Source organism: Eucyclogobius newberryi, unplaced genomic scaffold (assembly GCF_026437365.1).
Source record: "Eucyclogobius newberryi isolate DKJ021-1_F unplaced genomic scaffold, fEucNew1.0.hap1 SCAF_15, whole genome shotgun sequence".
NCBI lineage: Eukaryota > Metazoa > Chordata > Actinopteri > Gobiiformes > Gobiidae > Eucyclogobius > Eucyclogobius newberryi.
This window is the reverse complement of record NW_027315779.1, coordinates 29,469,372-29,486,610: the sequence shown is the minus strand read 5'-3', so window position 1 is coordinate 29,486,610 and position 17,239 is coordinate 29,469,372.

Below are 17,239 nucleotides of genomic sequence, written 5' to 3'. Positions count from 1 at the left end.
GCAAAACGCGGAGATATTGGGACATCTGCCCTCGGCTAGCGATGCTAGTTAGCTCACTTGAGATAACACTGCTCGTAAAAGCAAAACACTTGCAGAACAGCACACCAAAACATAAACATACACTTGAGTTTAAAACCGGCGCACATTAAAGTGATTAAAAGCGGGTGTTTTAGTCGCAAAGCTTACCTGGTTCAGCCATCCTGTTGTCTCTCCCAACACCGTGCACAGAGAGACACACAGGAAGCTGATAATGGCCAGGCAAGCGTGTGATTGGTTCGAGTGACGCAGTGCGTGCGTGACGTGCAACGTACGTAAGCCACGTGACCAGAAGTGGTATCGGGAGTTGTAGTTTTTTTCTCTTCCCTCGCCGAAAAATAACCCGATAACATAGCAAAGTTTAGCTTACAACTTAGCTCCGAATAGCTGCGTTTAGCTCCGGGCTGTGGGGGTAACAGCCGGTTTAGCACCATAAAACAGACACAAAGCACGACCCACACAACCCACGGGCCAACCCACGCCGAAAAATAACCCGATAACATGGTGATAACAGCAAGTAGTCACATTAAGCCCGTATTGCAGAGTGCACTGAAGCAACATGTTAGCTTAGCATTAGCTCCACCGGAGCAGACAAGTAAGATTCTAAAGTGATCACGAGACTGCCTTAAAACACAGCGTTAAAGCAATAATTTAGTAGTAAAGTAAAAGTGTACCTGAGTAAACAGTTCCGTTGCAATGTAGTCCAGGAAATGTAAGCTCTGAAGACTGTGCTCTGAAGACGGTCTGGAGTAATGAGAGAAAAACACTGAGCAAGCAGCTGTAGCCATGCGGATCACAGCTGATTGGTGGAAAATGTAAACAACACGTTGGCTAGAAAAAGGTGACGCCCCCCAGGAGCGCTGGGAAAAGACCCGAAAACTACCCATTTTTAACAGCTTAATGTATACGTTTAAGACAACCAATAGTGTTATCTGAAGCACACAGGGGCTTATTCATAACTTCAACTAGCACATTCTGCAAAAAAATGAAAATCACAAATTTGGGGGAAAAAAAGTAAAATGCTGTTTTTCTCAGTTTCACCGAGGCCGACATGGTCCGACAATTCCCGTGGCGAGTCACAAATGTGCTTTACAATCACCTGCAGCAGTAGTAAGGGAAGCTCACAACTGGTAATCAGATAACACAGACAAGGACCAATATTTCATACAAAGTAAGACACTACTAATTAGGACTTATATTTATAATAAAGTAATAGCAATTAATCAATTAAATATAATAAATCAAATTGAATTGTGCATGGTTTGGTGAATATGGGCCTACAGCATTTTACTCATTGACAGGTTCACCAATCTATAATTTTGCATTGAAATAATAAATGAAGTGTTTCCCCATATACAGCAAAAGATAATATAGGCAATAGGCCTAATGCCCAAATTGTCAATTCACATTAGCACAGGGTCATTAAATTAAGTGCCATATGACAAGGTACAAATAAGAAAACTACTAAATGAGTACAGTAGAAATCAATGACTGTATCCGTAAGGCTAATAGTGGTATTCAAGGTGTTCTCGATCAGTGCAATTACAGTGACAGTATAAGCAATGCAGGGACTGTCGGGTGCGTAATGAAGCACCATGGTACTCCTGGTACTGCTAGAAAAGTATGCGGCAGAACTTGACCCATTGAGAGAAAGGGTCTTCAACGACAGAGACGATTTATTGGCCCACAATGATAAATGACTTATAAGTAGATTCAGACTACCAAGGACTGTACTTTTAGAGCTGTGTGCAGAATTGTGTCTGGGATTGGAGCGCACAACACGCCGGAACCACGCCATCTTCGTCCAGACCCAACTCGTGATGATGGCTGACAGGTTAGTCGTATAAAGCCAAAACAAAAATCCATTTTAAATGTTGTCCCATTCCTCAAAGATCTGGAATATCACAACCTTCCGTCTACACTGATGCTTGAAGGCTTGGATTGCATTATAAGAATGAGCACACGCTACATGGTTTCCCTACACTGTGGTGAAACAGGCCAACATCACGAGGCCATTTGCAACAATGACTGGTTTTCCCTAATGTAATCGGTGCGATTGACCGTACCGATATTGCAATAATAATATTTGAGTAAGTTCTGGTCATTTGAATGTATACAACTCTCAAAACCTGTCACTGCCTAGTCACATGGGTTGGGAGCAACTTCACATGCCAGTCCTTAAGGCAAGGATGTCGACCAGGCTTCTTCCTCAACCGTAGTCTCGCTCCATTTTCCTCATTGTGTTTGATTATTTCAGTCAGGGTGTCTTTGCCAATTCTGAAAAGGGGAAAAAAAATAAGGATTAGGGTTAACAGTAATATGGGAATAACACGCTTCACAGATAACAGTTCACATTGGCAGCGCACAAACAAACACACAAGCAGAACAGCACACCAAAACAGGCACTTTTAAGCGTGTTTGTGATGCTAATTATTCTGCATTATTCACATTGTGACGTTTACGTCGTATTTAAGATTAAAACGCGGAGAAATGATAGAGCATCGGCCCTTGGCTAGCAGGGCTAGCTAGCTTGTGATAACATGCCTCACAGGTAACCATAAAAGCACAAACACAAGCAGAACACCTCACCAAAACAGGCACTTTGAAGCGTGTTTGTGATGCCAATTATTCTGCATTATTCACATTTTGACGTTTACGTCGTATTTAAGATTAAAACGCGGAGAAATGATGGAACATCGGCCATTGGCTTGCGGGGCTAGCGTGTGATAAGATAAAATAATCCTTTATTGTCCCACATGGGGAAATTTCATTGATGCAACGCAAGTAGATAAAGAGGTAGATACAGAAGAAAAGAACAGATAACTAATAGGAAGTTTGAAAAACACTCTAACAAAACCTCCCATTTCCCAACAACAAGGGATGGAGGGGAAAAATAAATAAATACCATTACATGTGATCACGACAGTAATTGCACATGAATATGTGTCGCGACAGTAATTGCACATGAATTGCACAGTAATTGCAATGAATCACGACAGGAATAACATGGTTATGTGTAGTGTAGACCTGGTGTCCTGGTTTAGTCCTAGTGTAGACCGGGTTTAGTCCTGGCTTAGTCCTGGTTTTGTCCTGGTGTAGACCGGGTTTAGTCCTGGTTTTGTCCTGGTGTAGACCGGGTTTAGTCCTGGTTTTGTCCTGGTGTGGACCGGGTTTAGTCCTGGTTTAGACCGGGTTTAGTCCTGGTTTAGTCCTGGTGTAGACCGGGTTTAGTCCTGGTTTAGTCCTGGTGTAGACCGGGTTTAGTCCTGGTTTAGTCCTAGTGTAGACCGGGTTTAGTCCTGGTTTAGTCCTGGTGTAGACCGGGTTTAGTCCTGGCTTAGGCCTAGTCCTGGCTTAGTCCTGGTGTAGACCTGGTGTCCTGGTTTAGTCCCAGTTTAGTCCAGAAAAACACGTCCGGCTAGCTTGGAATGTAGCGAGCTAAAGCGGCTAACGCGGCTAACAGTAAGAAACACGAAGACACAGACATTATAGTAGTCATATTAAATTCAAGCCCGTATTTATAATGCAGAGTGCACTGAAGCAGCGTGTTAGCTTAGCATTGCTCCGTCTCTGTTCCGGTGCCCGAGGCAAAAGTGACGAGGCTAAAGTGACATCACAGACCACCTTAAAACACAGCGTTAAAGCAATACTTTAGAGTAAAAGTACCTCAGTTCCGTTGCAATGCAAGTCCAGGGAATCGTAAGCTCTGAAGACGGTCTGGAGAAATTAATAATGTCTGAGGAGAACGTGTAGCTGCTGCTGAATCAGTAGCCATGTGGTTCGCAGCTGATTGGTGGAAAAAAATAAACAATGCGCTGGCTAGAAAAAGGTGACGCCCCCTAGGAGTGCTGGAAAAAGACCCGAAAACTACCCATTTTTAACAGCTTAATGTATATGTTTAAGACAACCAATAGTGTTATCTGAAGCACACAAGGGCTCATTCATAACTTCAACTTGCACAATGAAATTACACATTTGAAAAAAAAAAATCTTATTTTCACTTTATCTCTGTTGTCACGGCTTTAATGGTGCTCCGTCACATATGTGTCTGACCGTGGCTAAACCAGTTACATGTCTACCCAGAGACATTTTGAGTTATTCACATATTCTGAAAGTGTGAATTCAAAGCTTTCCAATGATGTCTCACTCATGTAGATCTGATAATATTTGAGTAAGTTGTGGTCATTTGAATGTATACAACTCTCAAACCCATTCACTGAGAAAACGGGGCTCAAAGTTTCTCACCAGAGTGAGCCCAGAGTCACAGGGGGGCTCATTTGCATCTCATTGAGATAAGCCCTCCCCCCTGTCACACTGACACCACCTTCCCCCTACAGCTGTCACTGAAGACTCAAGAGGAGTGTTGTTATTGATGTGAACTGGACTTGAATCAGAATTAGAAATTACTATATTAAAATGGAAATACTTGGATTACAAAAGGCCCTGAATAGAATCAAAGAATCAGAATAGGGTTCATTGCATTTGTCGTTAAACATAATTCACAGGTGATTCAGTGCAACACAAACAACAAAAGATAAGGTTAGATAAGATAAGATAGCCTTTAATGTTACAACGCAGTAGATACACGGGGAAAGGTATCTGTCCTTTCCCCGTGTAAAACCGGCGCACATTAAAGTGATTAAAAGCGGGTGTTTTAGTCGCAAAGCTTACCTGGTTCAGCCGTCCTGTCGTCTCTCCCAACACCGTGCACAGAGAGACACACAGGAAGCTGATAATGGCCAGGCAAGTGCATGATTGGTTCGAGTGACGCAGTGCGTGCGTCACGTGCGACGTACGTAAGCCACGTGACCAGAAGTGGTATCGGGAGTTGTAGTTTTTTTCTCTTCCCACTCCGAAAAATAACCCGATAACACAGCAAAGTTTAGCTTACAACTTGGCTCCGAATAGCTGCGTTTAGCTCCAGGCTGTCGGGCTAACAGCCGGTTTAGTCCACCATAAAACACACACAAAGCACGACCCACACAACCCACGGGCCAACCCACGCCGAAAAATAACCCGATAACATAGCAAAGTTTAGCTTACAACTTAGCTCCGAATAGCTGCGTTTAGCTCCGGGCTCTGGGGCTAACAGCCGGTTTAGCACCATAAAACACACACAAAGCACGACCCACACAACCCATGCCGAAAAATAACCCGATAACATGGATCACCATGTTATCGGGTTATTTTTCGGCAGCAAGTAGTCACATTAAGCCCGTATAGCAGAGTGCACTGAAGCAACATGTTAGCTTAGCATTAGCTCCACCGAAGCAGACAAGTAAGATTCTAAAGTGATCACGAGACCGCCTTAAAACACAGCGTTAAAGCAATAATTTAGTAGTAAAGTAAAAGTGTACCTGAGAAAACAGTTCCGTTGCAATGTAGTCCAGGAAATGTAAGCTCTGAAGACTGTGCTCTGCAGATGGTCTGGAGTCATGAGAGGAAAACACGGAGCACGCAGCTTGCCATGCAGATCACAGTTGATTGGTGGAAAATGTAAACAATACGTTGGCTAGAAAAAGGTGACTCCCCCCAGGAGAGCAGGAAAAAGACCCAAAAACTCCACATTTTTAACAGCTTAATGTGTACGTTTAAGACAACCAATAGTGTCTGACAGCACACAGGGGCTTATTCATAACTTCAACTTGCACATTCTGCAAAAAAACAAAAATCACACATTTGAAAAAAGAAATCTTTTTTGGGGTTTATCTCAGTTTCACCGAGGCCGACATGTACCGGCATTAAGGCTGCGCCGCCACATATGTGCCTCACCGCGGTAGAACCAGCAACAAGTCGGCGCAGACGGAACAGAGATAAACAGTTTTAGCTTCCCCCCCCCAAATTTGTGATTTTCGTTTTTTTGCAGAATGTGCAAGTTGAAGTAATGAAGGAGCCACTCCGTGTTTCAGATAACAGTATTCGTTACCTTTAAGGGTTGTATTTGCTTAGTTTTCCTGCTCCTCTCTCGGGCGCTGGGGGGTGTCACATTATTTCCATATGAACTGCAGCAGCGCTCTTGTTATTGTTTTCAACCAATGCGCTGCGAGCCACATGGCTACTTGAACAGCGTCATAGCTTCATAGAAATACTTGTGGTAGTATTGAAGATGGATAAAGAAAGCTGGAATGATTCTCTAGCAGCCGAAAGAGAGTGGCAGGACATGCAAATTATTGGACATCTTGAGGCAAACAGACGTTATCAGACGAAATGGAGAAAATCCGAACTTTGACTGCAAATGCTTGCAAGAAGAAAGGAGCTACGGAGTACATCCACCAAAAAAGACGAAAAGAAAAAAGATCCACGAAAGGAAAGTGCCTGGCGTAAGTAGTCACAAGATACATTGCAATCCCTGCATGCATGCATACATGCTAAAATTTTATGCACATAAAAAACTAAAGAAGAAAACTAGCTCAGTAGGGGTCGTTTGTTCCTGTGTTAGCCGCGGGCTAAGTTGGAAGCTAGGCTAGGCTAGCGCCATGTTATCGGCCTCTGTGCGGCTTATTTTTCGGCGTTATTCTGTATTTCTTGATCCGTGAGTTGTGTGGTGGTTTGGCGTTAGTTTTCGTGATTTTATTGTCACTTTTGCCAGGTTTTCGTGGCTAACCCGGCTTTTGCCCTCGGGTTAGCTCCTGGTCCTGGAGCTAACAGCTTGCTGCTGAATTGGTGAATCAAAAGTACATTTAAAATAAAAGGGTGGGCAAATTGAAAAATAAAAGTGATTGCTAAAATGATGTAGATAATGTAGAGAGGTGGTAGTAGGGCCTATATTCTAAGAATCCCAGAAAATTATTCAGAATAAAATTTAATTTTTAAATTCAATTCGACTTCTGGATGATAGAGATGTGATTTGACAACGTGAAAATAACATTTCACTTAACTCTGTGTTTGTGTAGATTGTTATCGATAGCGATTAGTGTAATAAACATTTCTTAGATCTAAGGTTGTTCTGAATGCATCAAAAACAGTCAGCGTGACAGTGTGAGGAGGGGAGGGCTTATCTCAATGAGATGCAAATGAGCACAATTGTCCTACCTTGTGAGCCCAGGTGAGGTCAGGTAGGTTTCCCTACAGCGTGCAGGGGGTGGGACAGTGTGCAGGATTTCTTTCCCTATTGCAGTTAGCGTCACGTACGCCTTTCTCCTACGCACCTGGCACAGAACCTGATGTGCGGAGCACCGTCTTGATTTCCAGAGGGGTATACATTCAAATGACCACAACTTATTAAAATATTATCAGATATACATGAATTAGACATCATTGCATAGCTCTTCCTGGTTTTAAGGCGGTCGGTCACATATGTACATCATCATATGTGATACATATGTTATGTATATGTGATATGTGAACATGGTGGCCTGGCTCGACCCATGACACTTTCATACTATCTCACAGCAGTATAGGGAGCAGACTACAAGTAGGCACAGTGCATGATGGCTGGCTAATGGGTATTTCATTAATCTAACTTACTGGAATGTTATTGTGATTATACACCATTTTAAACAGGAGACAATGGATACCCCCTTAAACAATGGCTCCTGATCCCGTTTGTGAAGCCACAAACAGCACAGAAGGTCCGCTATAATGATGCGTACGGACTGTCCGGCATGGTCGTGGAGCGTGCCATTGGAATATTATAATGCCGTTGGCGCTGTCTGGATGCATTAGGGGGCAGGCTTTATACACCCACAAAAGTCTGCAGGATAGTCTTGGCCTTGGTGCTGCACATTGTGGCACTGAGGAATGCCATCCCTATGCCCCCTGATTTTCCTCCCCTCCTCCTCATCGCGTGGAGAACAACCCCCCTGCTCAACATGGAGAGCACCTGCTGGGTGCAAGGAATTGGGAGGATGCAATGCACCATTTTTAAAAATACAATACAGTCATGTCAGTCAAAACATTGGTGATTTATGACATTTGACACAAAATGTTGTTAATGATCTCAATTGTATCTTTTTGCAGTTGAATTACTGTTGCCGTGACCACCACTTTGAGGACATTCACTGAGCTGGCAGAGTTTCGCAGAGTTTCCAGTGGTGGCTACGGTGGGTCCTCCTTACGAGTCAAAACTGATGGCTCTCAAAATAACACAAAAAAACTCAACTCCTACAATTAATAATTTGGGGGAATAAAATTGATTTTCCTTGCTCAATTGCAATATCTATGTCCGCTTCGTTTCCTAGTAGAATGCCACTAACACTTGCCTCGCCAATAATGGCAAAGCAAATTACTATTAGTTAGTTTAAATCAGTTTAGCTTCCACCTGGCATGTAGCTTGTAAACATTAGTTTTCATTTGCATTCAAATTTATTATAATTTGATTGAATTGATGGGGGCTCCTCCTTGAACCGACACCTTAACGTGGTGGAGAGGTTTGAGCACCCGAATGATCCCAGGAGCCTCCCAAGGCAAACAGGTCCTAGGTGACGGGTCAGACAAAGATCGGTTCAGAAGCCCATTATGATGAGTTCAAGAACACGGCCGTTTACATCTCCCGGATCGGCGTCACCGGGGCCCCATCCTGGAGCCAGGCCTGGGATGGGTGCTCGATGGTGAGTGCCTGGTGCCCGGGTCTTTCCCCACCGGGTCCGGCCGGGCACAGCCCGAAAGAGCAACATGGGGCCGCCCTCCCGTGGGCCCACCACCCGCAGGAGGATCCATAAGGGGGCGGTAGTCGACGGCAGGGGCCTCGGCGACCAGATCTCCGGACACAGAGACTAACACTGGGGACATGGAATGTCACCTCGCTGGGGGGGAAATAACTTGAGCTTCTGCCTAGTCTCTGGATGTTGTAGGACTGTCTTGGCTGACACGTCTCTGCAACATCGCGTGGCGGTCGGGGACCATGCCTCTGGACTGGCAGACCGGGGGTGTGTTCCAACTACAGAGGGATCACAATCCTCAGCCTCCCCGGTAAGGTCTATTCCAGGGTACTGGAGAGGAGAATCCGACCGATAGTCGAACCTCGGATTCAGGAGGAGCAGAATGGTTTTCGTCCCGGTCGTGGAACACTGGACCAGCTCTATACTCTCCATCGGGTGCTTGAGGGTTCTCATCTCTGCTGTTTGTAGACGATGTTGTCCTGATGGCTCCATATAACCCGGACCTGCAGCATGCACTGGGATGGTTTGCAGCAGAGTGTGAAGCGGCTGGGATGAGAATCAGCACCTCCAAATCCGAGGCCATGGTTCTCGACCGGAAAAAGGTGGCTTGCCCTCTTCAGGTGGGTGGGGAGTCCTTGCCCCAAGTGGAGGAGTTCAAGTATCTCGGGATCTTCTTCACGAGTGAGGGAAGGATGGAGCGTGAGATTGACGGGCGGATCGGTGCAGCGGCTGCAGTGATGCAGTCGCTGTTCAGTGAACTCGGCGTGTTCACTGAAGTGGTAACATGTTGCACTGTGACTGGCAAATAAAACTCCTGTGTGGGCCTTCACCTCGCTGATCAGTGAGTCCACCTCCATCTCAGAGAATATCCTCTTCCTCCTTTTCTGATCCATTGTGAGTCGCACCCTTATGAATATGCTAAATATGTTAATTAGATATAGTTGCATAGGTATATTTTGTATATCATGGCGTCCTCGGACGGAAAGCTTTGTGGAATCGTCCAGCACAGATGTAATGTGGGTTAGGATTTAGGCAGAAGGAATTGCAGACAGGCATGTTTTTGTAAATAGTGAAATGTTGTTCTTACCCCTACGCACTCTTTCAAGTACAAAAGCCATTGGGTGCCAGAGGAACCATCAATGATGTGGAAATGCTTCTGTACCTTGATTTAATTCTGTCTCGGAGGTCTGTGACATCACTTTTTACTGTGGGACATTATATAGACAGGTGTGATCTTTTCCCTGAACAGCTGCAGCCGGTGTCCTACTGGGAGGGGCTATAGGTGGAGACCATCCCCCAGAGGAAACAGGAAGGCCAACAGGAAGGCCAACAGGAACCCCCCATTGCAGCCATGTTGGGAAGGGAACAATCCACCACAGTGACTGGTCTGCATGCTCCGAAGAACCCAGTCGACGGAGGCTGGTCCTCTGAGTAGCCTCCGTGGTCGCAAAGGCCATGCCAAAATGGAACAGTTCTAGCCCATGGAGCATATGTCAACAGGTGCCCCTGCTCGTATGTAATTACATTGTTGCATAGAAACCACTTACAGCTGATGTTAACAGGAAAATGGTGCCTGAAGATTTAAGCCTGTTATGCTTTGTTTTATTCTATAAACTTACAGATGATGCATTTGAAGAGATAACTTCATTTGCTCTGATAAACATGAATACAACTTTTTAACTGTTATAACAAAGAAATAAAGAACATAAAAAATGTCTATATTTACATAAGCCAGACAACACTTGGCAGCTTTGGTAATCGAACAGTAAATCAACGTATAACATTTTGCATTTAGGGCAAGGTTTAGTTTACTTGCTTATACTACTATATACCAGAAGAGGACACTGTTTACCTTCCATACTATGCAATTTCATCTAGCATATATACATATTAATATATTATTGAGGAAATAACTGCACATTCAGTTATTCCATTTAAAACCTGTTACCACCCACCTATTTTCGCCCTGTGCACAATGATTGGACATACCCAAATGGCATTGCTTATTAAAAGAGGATCTTATGTTCCACATGCAAGTGTGATGCATCATTAGAAAGCTTAGGCCTTCTAGTTTCTGCAGATGTGCAAACACTGTCAGGGCTTCAGAACTTACACTACAGAAGCCCAAACATAAACAAAACATCCTTTTTTTAGTCTCGCCTGAATATTGTCAATTTGAAATGGTCCTGAGCAAGACATACTTCATTGTGTGCTTATGCTGTTCACTGTACATGATGTTTATCTTATTGACAACAACTGTGTAAAGTTTCAGATCTCTGGGAACAGGCATTTTGGTGCTGTTGACCTTTTTGTATCAAAAAGTATATTCGGAACAAGTGATCCAAATATGTGCCAACTGTGCCAAACTGTTTTATTACAATTTTAGCTCCTCTATGATCATAAAACATACATTTTGATGTTTTGTAGGCCACTAATACCCATTATAACTGCTAAAAACAATGAATGTGAAAATGTGTAAATATGAGTTTACCCATGAATTTCCCATATAAAGGTGAAAAAAAAAGAACGAAATTATAATATTTTTATTTTATTTTTGCATTGATATAATAATACATATATCTAACAAAATGTGCGTCCAAAAGGCTAATAAAATCAGAAAGCGTGATGCATAAAATCTATTAGTAAAATGCAGAAAAATCTAGGCTCTGACAGCCTTACGCACAAGAACAGGGAGAATTCTGTGTGGATAAACCTTTTGTCCCGCCTACCTCTCGAAAGGTCTCCTTATTGGCTAGAATAATATGTCAATAAAAGTCTCCTACGTGACTGTTATCAGTGGCTAATGGCTAACAACAAAGATGGACGCGCGCTTCGGAAGCGCCGCATTTTTTTCCTCCGGAGGCTGTAGCAAACAAACCCGGTGACAGAAAAATTCGTAGGTAACAGTCTGAGGAAGAGATTGATGCCAAACATTATCTTATAAGTCAAACAGGTCATTTGTTATGGACGGAGAAATGCGGCGGATCCTGATATCGTCATATGAAGAAAACTTTGTTTACTTGACAATATCTCGAAATCGGATAACTTCAGGAAAAATACAAGTGGATATTGTTTTTCAATGATTCCTTACGGACAGACTGAGTACAAGGATGTACAGAATTAAAGCCGTTTCGTCCGTCATAAACAGCAAACAGGTAGGACATGCGTCCTACCATGACATATTTGTTTTGTTGAGAAAAAAAGCTTTAAAATTATGTATAACTTGCTGGTATTGACCACGGAAATAAAAGTGATGATGTAAGAGAATATTTGAGATATGGAAAATGCTCGCTGGCGAGCAGGTGGGTGGTAACAGGTTAACATTTTATTTTATCTGTCCCTAAAACCAGCCAACCTCAAGATACTGCTGGATAAACCTGTGTTAGTGCTGGATAGGACACACGACCTGGCTTTAGGCTGAGCAGGGACTCCATGGCAGTGCTGCTGAACCTCCTTCACCAGGATCAACATGGAAAGTGTGCCGAGATTGAGGTCCTCGTCTTCCTATTCTGGCCGGCAAGTGGGGCATCATACCGGGTGGTCTCTGGGATTCCTCACATTACTGTCCATCGCATTGTCCACTGAGGAGGTGGTGAACGTTTGCCACAAGGTCGTCCACCTCCTGAAGACCCCAGAAGATCTTGCGGCAGTGACCTGTGGGTTTGCTGGGCTGGAAAGGTACAGGGCATTTGCCATATCAGCCGGGGCAATAGATGGCTGTCAAGCCTCCAAGTGGCCCTGATGGTCATTGCTACAGAAACAGAAAACTGTTTGCAAGTATTAACCTTCAGGCTGTCTCTGACCATCTGTGCTGCTTTATTGACAAATACGTGGGCTAGCCTAGGTTAGTCCATGATGCCAGGGTTCTCCACTATAGATATATATAATAGTAGTTATAAAAGTAATATAATAATAAAGTCCATGTTTTGACCAATAAACCTGGATTGACTAGAGAAAGAAAAAAGAGCTCTTAACGACTGAAATCTTTATCATCCTAATTACTTTTTAGGTGAAAAATGTTTCCAAGTGTGTGAACAGTCTGATGCAAAATATGACCCTGACAAAAGTTGTTGACTCAGTGGGTTGAGACCACCTTGAGACTCTCCTAAATGAGCCTCATATGCTGCATCAATTATCTCTGTCTGTAAGATGTCCTGCTCTGCTCAACCATGACTCCACAATTTACCTCCTGCTGGGTCCTTTCCATAAGCTGTTTATGGATGAAGAAGCTAGAAAACAGATGCCTTTTTCCGGTATTGTTTCCAATCTCTGCCATAATTCTGCAGCATTAGTTTATGTTTTTGCAAGCTCAATTTTGAGTACTTTATTCATAAATACAACCTTACCCCTCACGTTTCTCCAATAAACAGTTATAAGCCCAAAAGTCTTGAACAAACCTTTCTTTAAAGGCTTGATTGAACCCTTACAGTTACCTTGCTGTTTATTGACATTTATTGTATTTACTGTAACTAATGATGATAAAAATAATAATACACAAAAACACACACAAAAAAATAATATTAATATTTCGGGCTTATGGCATTATGTAGGCCGCATATGGTTTAACAATAATTACATATTGTTTGCATAACCCTACCAACAACATACAGATGTAAAAACGAGTTAATTTAAGATTGCATTTGTAGCATTTGAATGTCCACCAGTCAATGAAAAAAACTCCCACTCCATTTTACATCACTTTGCATTGTGGTTGCAATAATTTGAAACATTTACATTTGGCAATGATCTTAATGTTCTATAAATTGCAAGAAAAAAGGCTCTTATTTTTGGTTGTGTATTTTTATCAAAATGTATGATAGTATGATGGCCAACATGCGGCAACAGGCCACAGCGCCCAGCCAGTACCAGTCAGTCCCAGACGCAGCGTGCCGACACCACAGCAGCAGACCAACAGTGCAGAGGGCCAAAAAACGCAACAAACCTCAGCAGGAATGCAATCCGCCATTACCTCATCACTGCTAAATTAGCTCAAATAATGGCATGATTTTGTAACGAGCAGTCAATATATACATTGTATGAACATGATTAGAAAAAAATATATATTAGTGCATGTCCAGTTAAGCTGATTTTGGGTTGAATATTAATCGTTATAATGTTCCCTGGTATGAGATAGGTCAGATTATCTCCATTGTGACTGTCATTGCTCTGCCTGCAGACCTAAGGAGGTTAAGAGACAGCTTTTGTTTTTGCTTTCTAAATTGCAGCAATTGGCCCTGTTCATTGATTTATCCTTCTTGTAAATGTCTCAATGTAATAACCCATTGCACCACCATTGAATGCCATCATGACGTCAGCCAACCCTCCCTCCACACCTCTGGCCGCTACAAGCACACCCGCTCCCCACGTCCACATTAACATTAACATACAAGGTAACAGACAGTTAAAAGTTGTTTTACATTTTTATACTATATTGCTAATAAATAATGTAAGATGAAATTTAGGTCAGCTGCATGTATAATTATTTCCTCTTAGTAATGAATACAAGTATTTGTGATTCTGAGTACTAGTATCTCGAAGTAACGGTACTCTGAATCTTTGTCTACTCTCGCCACCACTGCATCTAATCAAGTAAGAACGGCATTTTCATATATTTTTATCATTCATAAAAATATAGAAATGTCTCACTTGCTACATTTATCTACTAAATATTCATGAATTTCTCAGCTCTGAATTTATTCCTGAGGGCTTCAGAGCACTGATTGCAGCTGCACTTCCATATCAGAGGGAATTTAGGTGGTTGCATAATTAAAGCGATTTTCCAGCCTAACCTGGTGATTCAGATGAACTGCCAATGATGCAGCATCTGTTTACTCAGACCTGCCAATATATTCAGAGGAATACCATCATTATTTGTATGTACTAGGCCAGATTCACCACCTGTTCCAAACATGCTCAGGGCATTTATTGTGGATATGGCTGTTCAGCAAAGTCATTTCATATTAACTTTATATTATAGTAAGTTTTACCATTCCTCAGATGACCCCCTGATAAATACAGTTTTCCAGCATAATTTTTTTTTTTTTTTTTTTTCAAAGACAAAAAAACAAAGTGAATGGCTTTTCATTAATCACAAGCTCTTATTTTAATCAGATGTAATTGCAGCGCATTGAACAATAGTAATGGCACAATCAAGTGTCCAGAAAACAATTGCAATCAGAAGTTCATCAACAAAAACTCTTATGTCTCTTATAGGACACCGCCGCGTGCGTGTTTATACAAAGGAGGAACTCATGAAACTGCGGAGAACCATCGTCTTACCCAGAGATCGTCACGTTATCCCGGCGGACATCCTAATTTTTCCCCATTATCCCGTTTTGGGAAATGGGAGGTTTTGTCTATAGGAGTTTTTGTTTATAAGTGTTCTTCTATTAATAAACAAAACATCCTTTTTTTAGTCTCGCCTGAATATTGTCAATTTGTAATGGTCCTGAACATGACATACTTCATTGTGTGCTTATGCTGTTCACTGTACATTATGTTTATCTTGTTGACAACAACTGTGTACAGTTTCCGATCTCTGGGAACAGGCATTTTGGTGCTGTTAATAACCTTTTAGTATCAAAAAGTATATTTTTTGTTTTTATTTATCCTATTTTTTAGTATATATAAGTGATCCAAATATTTCCCAACTGTGCCAAACTGTTTTATTACAATTTTAGTTCCTCTATGATCATAAAACATACATTTTGATGTTTTGTAGGCCACTAATACCTATTATAACTGCTAAAAACAATGTGTGAAAATGTGTAAATGAGTTTACCCATGAATTTCCCATATAGATATTAAAAAAATATATATATATATATATATATAGTATTTTTATTTTATTGTTGTATTGGTATGATAACACATATATCTAACAAAATGCGTGTCCAAAAGGCTAATAAAATCAGAAAACATTGCGTAAAATCTAGTCCCTCTTGCCGAAAAATCTTGGCTCTTTACAGCCTTATGCACGTAAATACAGAGGATTCTGTGTGAATAAACCCAAAGTCCCGCCCCGCATTCGAAAGCTATTCTTATTAGCTAGAATAATATGTCAATCAAAGTCTGCCACGTCGCTAGCATTCAGCGCTATCTTGATGTCAACAGTGGAACCATGTGCGTCTGAAGCGGTGCATTTTTTGGCTCCGGAGGCTGTAGCAAACAAACCCGTGGACAGAAAAATTAATGGATGGTCTCATTCTGTAGCTAACAGTCTTAAGAAAAGATCGATGCCAAAAATCATCTTATAAGTCTAACTGGTCATTTGTTATGGACGGAGAAATGCGCCGGACGAGCCTTAATCCTGACCATTGTCAAAGAAGAAAACTTTGTTTACTTGTTTGGATAACTTCAGGAAAAATGCAGGATATTGTTTTTCAATGGTTCCTTATGGACAGACTGAGTACAAGGATGTACAGAATTAAAGCCGTTTCGTCCGTCATAAACAGCAAACAGGTAGGACATGCGTTTGTAAAAGTTGAGACTTTCTCACAAACTATTGGCAATTGCTTCTTGGGGCATATTATTCAATGTAAATCAATGACTTATTCGTTTTGTTGAGAAAATAAGCTTTAAAATGATGTATGACTTGCTGTTATTGACCACGGAAATAAAAGTGATGATGTAAGAGAATATTAGTGTTAGTATCCGCTCTGCAGAGACTCTAATTCCCATGTGCCCCTTGTGTTTGTCTTGTGCTCCCATGGTTGTTTCTGTGTCTCCGCCCCTCATCTGCTGTCTGTTACTTCCTGGATTTCCCAGTCACCTCCCACCACACCTGCTGTCAGTCTTCTCGTTACCTTAATTAGTTTCTCCTGCCACTTGTTTGTTTCCCACCAATCACCTGCTTCTCTGTGTGTATTTAAGTTCTGTCTCCCCTTTGTGCTGTGTTTGTTCGTCACTTGATGTCAGTCCTGCTTGTATCTCCTGCCCTGCTCCTGCCTTGTTTACCTGCATTGTGGTATTTTGGATGTTTTGTGCCTTTGTGCCAGCCTTTGGATTTTGAACTTTTGTTAATAAATTCTAATTTACCTTGATTTGGACTGCTATTGGGTTTTTGCCTCCGGGATCATAACAATTACAGTTATGGAAAATGCGTGTCGGCGCGCAGGTTAAAAAGGGTTAAAAAGGGTCATACCTGTGATGGTTTCCCAGCACTGATGATCCAACCCAATCTTCTTGGTCTGATGAACACCTTTGTTTTGTAAGTCTTGATCGACTGCAGCGCTCTTCTACTCTTCTGTCTCAATTGAATTTCCCCAGTTTCTTTGTCCTCAAAGCAGTAAACACACAAAGGACAGTGGGAAGCGACGCACGGATGGATGTTCGGTGTCACTAATGATGGGGAAAATGGAGGGTCATTTTGGATCCCCAGCTGGATGGAGAGCCTGGTTTGGTTCAGTGGTGGCTGGATTCACTGTTGACATGTCATTACAGGGCTTAGTATTAACATAGGACTCTCATGCTCTTAATAAAAATAGGAGGCAACAGAGGAAATATGTGTCTGGGAAAATGCTGCAGAATTTCTGGTACAGCGAGGTACATCTCTTTGCAAATATGTTTGAATGTGAAGTCAGACGGATCTCTGGTCAGTTTAT